General features: G+C 42.9%; 1 protein-coding gene across 6 annotated transcripts in view; it reads left to right on the forward strand.

Annotated features, from left to right (window-relative positions):
• The first annotated feature begins 570 nt into the window (after positions 1-570).
• TRERF1 (transcriptional regulating factor 1) overlaps positions 571-13067 on the forward strand; it is a 305915-nt gene continuing 293418 nt past the window's right edge. For 4 of the 6 annotated variants that reach the window (XM_069065954.1, XM_069065957.1, XM_069065958.1 and 1 more), the window contains exons 1-3: positions 571-636; positions 784-1014; positions 1395-1568. The gene's annotated coding sequence lies outside the window, so the exon portion shown is untranslated. Of the gene's footprint in view, positions 637-783; positions 1015-1114; positions 1194-1394; positions 1569-13067 lie in introns of those variants that run through there. The other 2 variants (XM_069065952.1, XM_069065953.1) reach the window with 2 other exon arrangements.

Here is a 13067-nt window from a genome sequence, read left to right on the forward strand (position 1 = left end):
GGCCTCTTTCTACTAGCAGAAGCAGTGAGGGCGGAGAGAGTGGGGGAGGGGCGGGGGGTTCCCCTACAGCTTGGCTTGACAGGTCCTCCGCTGGGCGGCCTCTGTACCTGCCCTGCGGTCCCTACCTCCCTTGGCATTGGACTTGAGCCCCTCCCCCCACCCCCTGAACCTCCCCGCTCCCCCTGGCTCCCAAGAGGGGGGCGAGCTTTTGCAGGATAAATCAGTAAATAACAAAGCTCCCGTCAGAAGGATGCAAACAATGAGGTCGGGTCCCCCAGGCTCAGACCGGGCTGCTTGGGCTGCTGGGCTGGCGGGGAGAGGCTGGGGCGCTGGACACCTTACTTCCTGCTTTCTCAGCCTGGGGCCAGACCCATCTCAGCGGAGGGATATCTCCACGCTTGCCCTCTCCTCTTCCCCCCCCCCCCAGTTCCCTCCTCCTTGTTCTGCTTTTCCTTTCCCTCCTCCCCTCCCCTTTTCTCCTTTTGCAAGAAAATAATTTGACAGTCGATTTGCTGACAGGGGAGGAATTTGCATCCTTGGATTAAAAAAAAAATAAAATAAAAAAAAGCGAGAGGAGCTTGGGAACGGTTGCTAGGGGTGGGTAATGGGAGCGAGGACGGGGCGCTGGGGAGCGGGGTAAGAAAGGCTTGGGGAGGGGGGGATGTGGAAGGGGGGCAGAACCAAAGGTAAGACCAGGTTACAGTGGCTTTGCCCGGCCTGGGCTGCAGCCGGGGGAGGGGCGATGGATACCGATGTATTCTCCTTTCTCCCCTTTCCTCTTAGCTTAAAGCTCCGAGGCGGTGCATGCAGATGGGGAGTAAGTTTCCTGGAGGGGAGGGTGGATGCACCGGGGCAGAGCCCAGCGCTGCAAATTTCCAGGAGGGAAGGAGAGAAGAGTCTGCATGTGGAGACTTTTTAAGTTGCTGGTGTGAAGAGGACTGGGGAAGAGGGGGCAAGGGCGGGCGTTATACAGGGCAGTAAGTTTCCAGTGTAGAGGAGCCTGCACGCTTCGGAGTAAGTTTCTAGCCGGGCAGGGCGCTGGTGGAGGAGGAGGAGGAGGGGGAGGGATCTCCAGAGGGGAGGGGTGCATGCATATAGGGACGGGTGGGGGAGTGGGGAGTAGATTTCCTGCGGGGAGGCTGTATGCATATGGAGAGTAGATTTCCTGAAGGGAGGGTGTAGGCTTATGCGGAGTAAGTTTCTTGCTAGGGTGGAGGAGGAGAAGGAGAAGAGGAGGAGGAGGAGGAGGAGGAGGAGGAGGAGGAGGGGGATCTACTCTGCGAAGAAATGAAACGTAGGGGGTGGGGGGGGAAGGGGGGGCGGCTACGGAGGAGGGGGGAAGGGGCCATGCATATGGGGAGTATGTTTCCTGGCGGAGCGATATTTGTTTACAGGAGGAGGGTTGTACTGTAAGTGAGTAGCGCTGAGAGAAGAGGCGGCTCTGTCATAAATTAATATTGAAATTACTCCATCAGTCCTGCACCCCCTCCTTCCCCCCCACCCCCCCAGCCGAGACCGGTCTCCTGGTCGGATTGCACACACATGCACTTGTTGCAGAGCCATCTAAGGTAGGCAAGAAACTTAATAAGTTTCATTTTTGCATTAGCTGGGGTTCCTCTGTGAGGAAGAGTTAGGGTGGGGGTGGGAGAGAGAAGAAGGACGTGGTGGGGGGTGGAGGGAGGAAAAGTTTTTTTTCTTCTCCTTTACTTTCAGTATGGCTAGGCAGGGCCTCCTTCCCCTCGCCTCTCTTCCCTCTCCCTCCCTAAGCTGCCAGACATCCCTGGTGAAGGGGGTGGGGGGCGTAAGTGCCCTAATTGGCAGCCCCGGGGTGGGGTGTGGTGGTGAGAGGGCCTCGCCATTGAGAGTTGCAATGTTATAAAGCCCTCATTCTTCCAGCCGAAGAACCACAGGACCCTAGGGATGTGCCTTTTGGGTTTTTTGGACATGCATGTGTGCGTTGCCCGTGGGGGCATGCCTGAACTATGTGGGCTGGGAGTTTGTATATGTGCTTGTCTTGGTCCTTTCTTGAAGTTGTGTGTAGCCACCCAAATGGGACAGCTTAGGGGTACATTATGTAAGCCATCACCACCTTTCCCCTTTCCAAATGAAGAGTATGGGAGTAGGAAGATATAAATGAGGGGCTGGAGAAACAGATACTTTTTTTTTCCTCCAGAGTACCATGCTTCTGTACACTTTGGAAGGTGTGAAGGCTACCTGGCTTGGCAGGTTCTAACCAGCCTTGTGCCTGGAACATGTGCTTTTCTAAGAATCTTTAAGCAAGAAGGAAAATCCCTTCTGGTCCCTCCATGTGTTCCTGACTGGCCTCTTCAGTGGTTAGATAAACTCATCCCCAAGACTAGACCTAGCAGTTGGCAACTTGAGTGGATTATACAGAGGTTGGTGACAGCATGACTTGTGCTGTTTTTGTGGAATTGTGCCTGGGAATGACAGGGGACTGCAGAATAGTTTTTAAAAAGTCACGTGGAAGCATGTAAACTGAGGTTCGTTTTTTAGCAGGCCACATCAGGGAGAAAACTGAATTCTGATCTGGAAATCCATTCCCCAATACCCCAAAGAAGAAACACAAAGTGTTAAAGAGAGCCTTAAGAAAAGGAATTTATAGTTGCAATGCTCACAAATATTTGCTCTGTACTTTGCTGATGAAAATGATCATTTTCAAGATTCCAACAAATAGAGCTGATCAGCATCCTTGCCTGGTCCCTTGCCTTGTCCTGATTTCTGCAGATTTGTCAAATCTGCCTACCTGTCAGACACCCTTGATTATCCTGATTTTAACTTTACCAGAATAATTTTCTGTGCACTGGGGCTGGGCTTGGTCCAACCTGCCCAAGTAAAGGCTGGGCAGTTGGTTCACCTGAAATTCCTTAGGTTGTTTTTTTTTTTTTTAGCCCAGTGGACCAGAGTTCATTAGAGTAGGAAAAATAAAAAGTAAAAAAAGTTTACAAATGCTATGGACAGTGAGCTTTTCTTTCATTCCCCTTTTTTTCCCCCTAGCTTTGCTTTCAGACAGCCTGCTTCAGGAGTTTGAGCTTCCAGACACTTAGGAATAAACTGTTATTGTCACTTAACAAATGTTTCCTAACTAGGCATTATTTAAACAAATTAGCTCTGTTATTTTTTACCAGCTGAAAAACTGAGAGTCTGGGGTGTGTGCTTATGCAGAGTGCTGTGAGAGTGAACAAAATCTTTACTTGGATTTATCCCAGGATAGCATAATTATTGCCCTGCCTCACCTCCATGCCAAGAAGAGTCATTTGATTTAAGAAAAAAAAAATGAGATATTTATTTTATCTCCTTCATGTTGGTCATTAAACCAGAGACAGCAGTTTTTTCTTTAAGCCTAGGATGTTCTTTATGTAACCAAGGTTTGGAAGATCATGAATCATAATTCATATTTTTTTCTAAACCCCCCCCCCCAAAAAAAGAAAAAGCATCTTTTGTTTGTAGTGTTTGTTACATATGATGTTTTGGACATGGTACCTAGGTGGTACCACACCTCTTTGGGCTCTTCCCTTTAAGACAAGACCTTTTTGCCAAGGGATCCTTTAAAAGAAGGTTTGACGTCTCCAAGTACTTTTTCTTGGTTTGGGGAAGACATATTCCATGATAAACAGAGGCCTTTTCACAACTTGACAGTGAAGGCTTACATATAATGACATGGGTTAATGTAGGATAGTATTTTATATAAGCATAGTTGTGAAAAAATGTTGCCCGTGGACTGTGTTGAAGTGTGAATCAGTTTTGTCCTCCTTTTAAGCATCGTGTGCCTTGAATGTTTTGAGTTAGATGCTACATAAGTAGATATTGAAAGGACAGAATCCTTCAATATTTTCTACCAGATTTGTATATGTAAGTATTGGTTTTTAGAAACAAAGCTTGTAAAGGGGGTTGGTTGCCTTCGGGTGCAGTCGGTTGGTTCCCTTTAATAAAGCAAAAGGTCCTTTGGGGTCACTAAGAATATTTCTGTGAACAGCCATGAGGTTGTAGCCAATCTGGAAGTATTGGGGAAATTGAAGGCCATTTAAGCAAGTAGTTGACTTGGAATCTGTGTCTTGGGGGGGTATTTTTAGTATTAATTGATGGCTAATCCAAAGGATGTCTGGGGCTGGTGGAGAGAGATTAGACTGGGATTTCTGTGAACCTAGATGTTCTTTTTCTGGGTTGGCTGCCATATTGGAATCCATTTCTCATTTGTTGTCTTCTCCATTAGATTATAAACTCTTAGAGAGCAGGGGTTGTTTTACTTTTTTTATATGTATCCTCAGTACTTAACACATAGTAAAGTAATTACTTAACCTTTTTATTCATTCATTCCTCTGTGAAATGGGCTGATTAGTACCTGTGTCTCTAATTCTCTTGACCAGCCCATTTCTTTATATGAGAAAGGGGATCCTGATAGCACCGACTTCACAGGGTTGTTTCAAGGCTCAAGTACATTTATATAAATGCTTGCTGACTGCTATTATTATTGCTGTTATTATTACTTCCTCTTCAGGATGTAGATCGAGAGGCCTTGTAATTTTTACATTCTGACTTGAAATAATGCTGATGAAAGGGGACTTGGGGCTGTGGTACAGATAATACAAAACTGTGAGTAATCCAGAAATAATTTTTCTTAGCTTGAAATTTTTAATTAGCTTCTTCAACTCTTTTCTTCTCTAGTAGAGTCACAAGCCTAATAATTATGGTTGTCTGAAGTTAAAACTAGTTGTTGCTCCCTGAACATAGACAAATCTATGCGAGCTTGGCCAAGTTTTTTAATCCCTTTGGGCCTCAGTTTCTTCATCTGTAAAATGCAGGGATTGGACTAGATGGCCTCAAGTGTGCTTCCATTTCTAATAATAATAATAAATAGTATTTATGTAGCATTTGAAGAATTGTGGGCAGCTAGATGATACAGTGACCTGGAGTTAGGAAGACTTGAGTTCAGATGTGACTGACATCTGACAACACTTACTAGTTGTGTGACTCTGGGCAAGTCACTTACCCTGCTTTTCTCAGTTTCCTCATCTGTAAAATGAACTGGAGAAGGAAATGGCAGAGAACTCTAATATCTCTGCCAAGAAAACCCCAAAAAGGGGTCATAAAGAGTGAGAGGTGACTGAAAGTGACTGATTAATATTTGCACAGCACTTTATATAGGTAAACTTATTTGATCTTCACAACTACCCTATAAGGTAGTTGCTGTTATTATACTCATTTTAAAAATGAGGAAAATGAGTTTGGGAGAGAGAATTAGAAGGTATAAGTCTGATTTAGCCCCTTTCACAGATGAGAGATGGACTCCAACATTATATACATGTCAGCTGACCCAGAAAAAGAATATATAGGTTTCCAGAAATCCCAGGTCATATTATGAATTTGAGTCACGTGGGGTGGGAAGGTAGCCCAGTAGAGGAATGTTTGGGGGTGTAATTTTTTTGAGCAGGCAGGAAGGTAAGTAAGAAGCCAAATTTTCTGTGGCCTTGCCACATGGGATAATGGAGAACAGCTTGTATATTTAAGGCAATTTTCACACTAATATTTATCTTTCAGCATGATTATAATGGGAAGAACACTAGATAAGCTTGTTTTCGTAAAGTGATATTAAAAAGAGCCCTTTTCCTATTACCTTGCATTTACTTAGCCTCAGTTTCATAAATGTAAAAAGGATATCACAACTGTACCTACCTCCTAGGTATGTTGTGAGGCTCAAATGAAACTTTTAAATGTTAACACATAATAGTTACAATATATAGTACTTAGTAGGAGCTTAATAAATGCTTGATCCCTTCCGTTCCCTATATTTAACAGTACTTGTTTTTCCTCATAGAATGTAAGCTTGGTAAGGGCAAGGCAGAGATTGATTTTTTTTTCCCCCATCAGGTCTTTGTTATCTATCTTTCTTCCTCCTTCCTCCCTAAACTCCTTCCCCTTCAGCTTAGTGGGTACTTAATAATGATTGTTGATTGATTGATTCAGACCAGAGGCTATGATCCCAGGTGGTGGGAGCAGGTGCTGGGTTTTCAATGTGCACAAGCAATACCCAGTCCCCCCAGGTTTTATTTCCTGCCTCATAAAGCCTGGTGGCTAATGGGAAGGAGGATGGATGTGGGGTCCTGGGTGGGCTGGTGTGATGTGTGTGGATTAATGAAATTTCTGAATTAGCATCTCAATGAAGGATGAAGGGAATAAATGGGGGGGGAGAGATGAAAAATGCTTGATTTGTGAAAGTACAGCTTTGTTTTAGTTACTGGAATGCTTCTTTGCTAGGGTGGTGTGGCACATTTTTGAGAAGTTAGTGCAGTCTTAGTAATATGAGCCAGAGAGTTGCTCTATGATGAAGTCTTTTCTTCTGGGTAAAATAAACCCTCCTGTCCCCCCCCCCCCCCCCCCCCCCCGCCCCCCAACAAAATAGACTTTTAAAAAGCAACTAGGATTTTTATAAGACTTACAGTCCTTGGAATTGCTAATAGGAGCTAGAGAATCCCTTCTCTCACTTAAGTTTATTGAGAAAGCCGGTGATTTGGGCTTTACCTTGGTGGGGATTGATGGGGACAGAGGGAGAAATATGGTGTTTATTCTTTCTACTTCTACATGGATAGGTCTGGACTGCTCTTCCTCCCCACTGATGCAACTTAGTATCCCAGGTTTCTTTTTGGGCATGGCTACGAAAACTTTTTTTGATTGTAGCTGCCTCCTTGCTACTGTCTTCCCTTCAAATTAAATTTCCTTCTCTCTCTGTACTTTATCCCCAATAGAATGTATGTGTATATATATATATATGTATATATATGTGTGTGTGTGTGTGTATATATATATATGTGTATATATATATATATAATAGTCCCTTTAGGGCAGGGACTGTTGTCTTTGTACTTTAAGCTCCCAGAATATTGCCTAGGACACATAGTGGGGGTTAATAAGTGCTTGGTGAATAAATGAATTTAAAAGTGATTTTCAAAAATTGCTTTTGGCTAGGTGATTTAAAAAAGATCTTTGTATTAGAGTGAGTGGGAGTAGGTGAAGAAAGTGTAGGTTATTTTTTTGGGGGCGGGGGGGGGGGGGGGAGAAAGTCCCTTGGACTTCCAGAAGTCAGTGGTAATTATGGTTCATTGCATACAGATAAGAGCCTGCCTACATGGAGACAAGGGTATAAGGTGGCATGGTACCCTGAATGATGCCTTTTGCCTGCAGTGTATGCCAGGATTTCTTAGGCCATAGGTTCTTTACTCTGTGTGTATGTGTGTTAGATCTTTTTGGCACTTTGGCCTTTCCTCAGGAAGGCCCCTTCTTGAATAATGATTTTAAATGCATAAAGTACATAGAATAACAAAGGAAACCACTCATATTAAAATAGTTATCAAAATATTAAAAACAAAACAAAACAAAACAAATTCAAGGACCCTTTAAAATCTATCCATGGAGCCCAGTTTAAGAGCCCTTTTGTAGGTTGAGATGAGAGAGGCTTGGTCCAGTGTGGAAACGGTGACAGCAGGAGCCCCAAAGAGTTAAGTCTGCATCAGAAATGTTGCAAGCTTTTTTTTCCCCAGCCCATTTGACTGCATTATTGAGCAGCGCAAAGGTAGGAGTGAGTTCCTTCTTCTGGGGAAAAGAATCTTCAGTCAGAGTAATTTAGGCCTCCGATTAGATTTATTTGAAAACTAGTTGTAATGTGATTGGGAAAAGACGTCTCTGATTCCCAGGCTGGTTTAAGAAATTAGATAGTCAGAGGTATGGATTTGAATCTCAGGCCCCTTGGGAGAAATTCTGCAAAGGGGCTCCCCTTCTTTCTCAGCCATTGCCTAGGAAAGCTCACTTTGCATTTTTAGTCAGAGGTCCTTTCTCTAGACATCCTCCACCCCCCAGGCTGTAAAGGGCTGCTTAGGTGGTAGTTTGGTGGGCTCTTCTTAAATCAGATCACTTTTCAGATGTTATTTTAAAAAAAAATCCTTCCAGACTCTCCATCACTTTCTAATTCTTGCACTTAAAACCTTCTCCACCTCCTTTTACTCTCAGCTGTTCCCTCCTCCTCCCCCAACTACCTTTTGCGCCTGTTTTCAGATTCTATTAAGGTTAAACTATTTGTGTTGTTGAAATCTTGTCGTTAGAAGTGCTGATGCCCCCCCCCCCCATGTCTTTCCAGGGTAGTTTTAGTCAATGTATAATTGAGTTTCATTAATTTAGATTCCATTTAATTTAGTATTTGAGACTATTTGAGCCAGGGTGGGCAAAAGTTTCTTTTAACTCTTTCTCTCCAGAAAGGGCTTCTTATCAGTGTAAAACAAAGTTGCCAGTGGGTTTTTAACTTAACCTAAGGGAAGGGAGCAAACTCTTATGAATTCTTTTTTAAGTAGGTGCTACTTGTTAACACTTTACTTCTTTGGTAGGTAGTTAGATAAAGAGGTAAAGTATTTATTGAGCACTGATGGTGTCCCTTACGTGGTGCTATAGCTCTTGGAATACAATTGCAAATAATAGTCCCCGGTCTCAGGGAACTTACGGAAAGACTGGCTGTTATTGGAAAGATTGGCTGTTATTGGGAGAGCTGGAAAAGGGCAAGGGGAGGGGCCAAAGGTAGTTGCTTGATGTGGTGTGGAGGCCTTATTCCAGGGGTGGGGAACCTTTGGCCTTGAGGCCACATGTGGCCTCTAGGTGTTGAAGTGTGGCTCTTTGTTCAACCTTCTGAACAACTGTTTGATCAAAGGCCAAACTTAAGGGCCAAAGGTTCCCCACCCATGCCTTATTCTATTAGGGAGCTCCCTGTTTCTGGAGCTGAGTCTGAGGTTCCTGTTGAAGGGAGAGGGATGATGATACCAAGAGCTATGACCAGGAAGATAGGTTTGTATTCGGTCATTTGAGTTGGCCCTAGAGTTGAACAGGAGGAAGAAGGTGGTGGTGGTAGTGGTTTCAGTTGTGTCTGACTCTTTGAGACCCCGTTTGGGGTTTCTTGGCAAAGATTCAGGAGTGGTTTGCCATTCCTTCTCCAGGTCATTTTTACAGATGAGGAAACTGAGGGAAACAGGGTTAAGTGATTTGTCCATGGTTACGCAGCTAGTGAGTGTTTTAAACCTAGTTTGAACTCAGGGAGGTGAGTCCTCCTGAATCCAGGACCCTGGGGGCTCTATCCACTGTGCCACCTAGCTGCCCTCAAAGAGCATGGTAGGGAATGCTTTGGGGAAACTGAAGATCTCTTGTTCTTACAAGCTTCCTGTGAGAGTGGAGCTCCATCTTTTCAATACTAACATCTTGTTGGTCTTGCTATATGGTGAGGGAACGTGAGTGCATATGTCCAACTGAAAACGATTATCACAGAGAGAGCAATGGAGAGAGAGAGGAATGGTTGGTTTTGCAGTGAGGAATTTTGGTCAGTGAACCTGTTTTATTCCCCCTGGTCAAATGTAAGCCCCCTGAGGATGGAAGAAACAAAATATATTTTGGAAATAATACAACTGTGTGGAAAAAAAAAATCTCATGCACGGGACTTTGCATTTTTCAGACAACTAACCATCTGTTAGTTAATGAGTGAAGCGATCCTTTTCTGATTGCCCCAAATGAAAGTGTTCTTTCCCTCCTCTTGGAAGTTCTGGCCTTTGCCTGATGGGCCTCAAGTCCTTCGCCTTTAATCTTGATCTCTCTTGAATTAATTACTTGGGCATGTGTTATGAATAACATCACATAGACTTAGAGAGAAAAAATTTTATAAGCTATCAAGTCCAACTACCTCATTTTACTACTGAGTCCCAGAGCAATGGAAAGACTCAAGGTCACATAGGAAATAGGAGAACTGGGATTTGAACCCAGGTTCTCTGCAAGTCTCTTGACAGCTTGGCAGTATCTAGATTTCTTATCTCCCAGTGCCTAGCTTAAGACCTTCTGAAAACTAGGTGTTGTTAACAAAAATTCCTTGAGTAACTAATAGAGCTGAAGGAGGTAAAAAGTGTAGGTAATATTGGTTTCTGCATCCATGAAGCTTAGAAAGTCTGTTGAAGGGCGGGGGTAGGAGGCAATCACATTTAATCCTTAATACTCTACTACATCGGCAGGGCAGCGTTGAACTCAACTAGAAATGTTTCCCTGTGACTCTTGTATTGACTTAGAAAACCACAAATTAACTGTTGTATTGTATTTTTATTTATTTTGTTAAACATTTCCCAGTTACTTTTTAAACTGTTTCAGGCTACACTTGGGAGTTTTTTTGCTGGCTTGGCAGAGAGTTTGACACCTCTGCTCTACACTCCATGGTAGTAGCAAAAGAAGGGTCAGGTTTTCATTAGCAAGGGGAGTGGGAAAGGGCAGACATCAGGAAAAACTTTATGAAAGAGGCAGCATTTGAGTGTGGGCAGCTAGGTATGCATAGTTGAGTATCCTTTTAAATGGACAGGAATTCAGTAATTGAAGAAGAAGATGGCAGACAGTAGGCATAAGGGAACCATGTAAATTGAGACCCTGAGACAGAAGAAGGCATGGCATATCTGGGGGGAAGAGAAGAGTAGACCAGTTTCTTAGTGTAGTGGCAGCAGATTGCCTGGAGGCAATAAATCTCACTGGAGATTTATAAGCAGAATTAATTAATCAATAAACATTTATTAAGCACCTATTACATACCAGGCACTATATTAAGCTCTTGGGGATAGAGAAAGAGGCAAAAGACAACTCCTGCCCTTAAAGAACTTAAAATCTAATGGAGAATGACCAGACCAGATCTGTGTATTTGAAAGATTCTGGCAGCAATATGTGAGGAAGAAAAGGAGTGAAAATAAGGAAACAGTGCAGTAGTTCAGACAGATGGTAATATGGAGGTGACATTGAGTCTAGAAAAGGATGGATCATGGATTTAGAGTAAGGCACCTTAGTGTTTTTAAAATACATCCCATCCCCTCTTTCTTCCCCTTCCTTCCCTTCCCCCCCCCCCCCCCCCCAATTTTGTAGAGGAGGAAATTGAGTCTGGAGAGTTTAAGTGAATTGTTAAAGATTACACAGATGATAAGTGGCAGAGCCCGGATTTGAACCCAGGCCCCCTCTGACTCCAGAGAAGGGACATTTCCACGGCACTACTGCTACCTCCCTGAATGTAAGAGAAATTACTAAGGTAGAATCAACAGGTCTTGGTGACTGGGATTGAGTGCACCTTAGTAGGTGAAGGAGAGAATAGTCAGATAACTCAAGGTTTAATGTGGGAGACTGAGAGAAGAATGTGAGTCTGACAAAAATGGTAGAGTTAGGAGGAGGAGTTCATTTAGGGAGAAATGATGAAGGCTTAGTTTTGTATACATTGAGTTTGAGGTGCCCATGTTGACTTTTTTTTGAATTAAATTGAATCTGTTTAGCACTGAGAGATCTCTTTTGAAAGATCAGCCTTATTATTCCTATCGGTTTGATTTGTTCCCCATAGATTCAGTTGGAGGGGAGGAAGTGAATCAATGAGAAATAAAAAGGAATGATGACGGAAATTCATATAATTTAATCCTCTAGTGAAAAGATAGTGCAGAAAATATATAAAGGTATTGGGAAACCCAAAGTAATTTAGGCCAATAAAACTTTAGTGTGAAATATTCAGATAATTGAGATAGAAGTATTTAGGGTATTTTTTTTAAAGTTGGGCTTCTATCATATGACATAGCCTTGTAGTTTTCTGCTAAGATTTACAAATAAGTTTAAGACTTTAAGGGCTTGGATTTAGAGCCGGCAGGGATTTTGGAGTTCAGCCCCTTTGTTTTGTAGATGGGGAGACTGAAGCCTGTAAAGGGGAAATGACTTGCCCTTCACAGAGAAGGTAGTCACAGAGGAGAAGGCCCAATATAGCACTGGGTTCTTATCTTGGGGTCTACCCTGTGGAGAGATTTCAGGATATCTGTACTCTTGGATGAGGAAAAAAAATCCATCTTTCCCCACTCTGCTCTAACTGAAACTTAACATTTCCTTCAATTATTTGAAAACATTCTGAGAGATCATTAGCTTGTAAGCTCCTTGAAGGCAGGGACTTTTTGTCTCCTTTTGTATCTCCAGCTCTTAGTACATGTATGCCTAGCACATAGTAGGTCCTTAACAAATGCTTATTGATTGAGAAAGGGTCCATAGGCTTTCCCAGGCTGCCAAAGGGTCCGTGACAAACAAAAATGTCTTATTTTGAGTTTATTTTAACTTTTTTCCAAGTAAGCATTTAAAAAATTAATCTGCTTCCATTTCACTCTCCTTCCTCATCCTCCATTGAGCCAATGGGAAAAAAAAAAACCAGACAAACTCAAAATAAAGCTTGGACCTCATAGGCTACATGATCTGGCAAAACAAGTCCCCACATTAACCATGTCCAAAAATGAATGTCTCTTTTTTGCATTTTAAGTTCATGACCTCTTGGTCAGGAGGTGAGTGGCATGTTTCATCCTTGCTCTTTTGCACTTGTGTTTTATCGTTGTGTTGATCAGTTCTAAAATCTTTTAAAGTTGTTGTTGTTTTAAATATAATGTTATTGTATAAATTATTCTGTTAGTTCTAAGCTCACTTCATTCAGCATCAGTTTATAGAGCTCTTCCCAACTTTCCTACACTTTTCCATTTCATCATTTCTTATGCAATAATACTATTCCATTCTATCATTCATTTAGTCATTCCCTGATAGGAGGACAGCCCCTGAGTGTGCAATTTTTGGCTCCTACGAAAAGAGCTGCTACAAATATTTGTGTACATAGAGACCCTTTTCCTCTTGCATGATACTTTCGGTGGGTCTAGGCCTGTCGTTGAGTCCTGTCTGATTCTTCATGACCCCATTTGGTGTTTTTGCTTTTTTTTACAAAGGTACTGGAGTGGTTTGTAATTTCCTGCTCCAACTCATTTTCCAGATGAGGAAACTAGTGACTTGCCCAGGATCACAGGGACTGTATTTGAACTTAGGTCTTTCTGACTCCAGTTTTGGTATTCCATCTGCTGCACCTCTTAGTGGAAGGGTGGGGTAGGGTGGAGAATAGACCTAGTACTATTACAGCTGGATCACAGGACTTGCACAGTTTGGTAACTTTCTAGATACTGTTCCAAATTGTGTTCCAGTGGTCATTGGTTCAGTTCACAACT

This window comes from Petaurus breviceps, unplaced genomic scaffold, assembly GCF_028583685.1.
Source record: "Petaurus breviceps papuanus isolate PSGF00001 unplaced genomic scaffold, PetGlider_PUasm1.0 90701, whole genome shotgun sequence".
Classification (NCBI taxonomy): domain Eukaryota; kingdom Metazoa; phylum Chordata; class Mammalia; order Diprotodontia; family Petauridae; genus Petaurus; species Petaurus breviceps.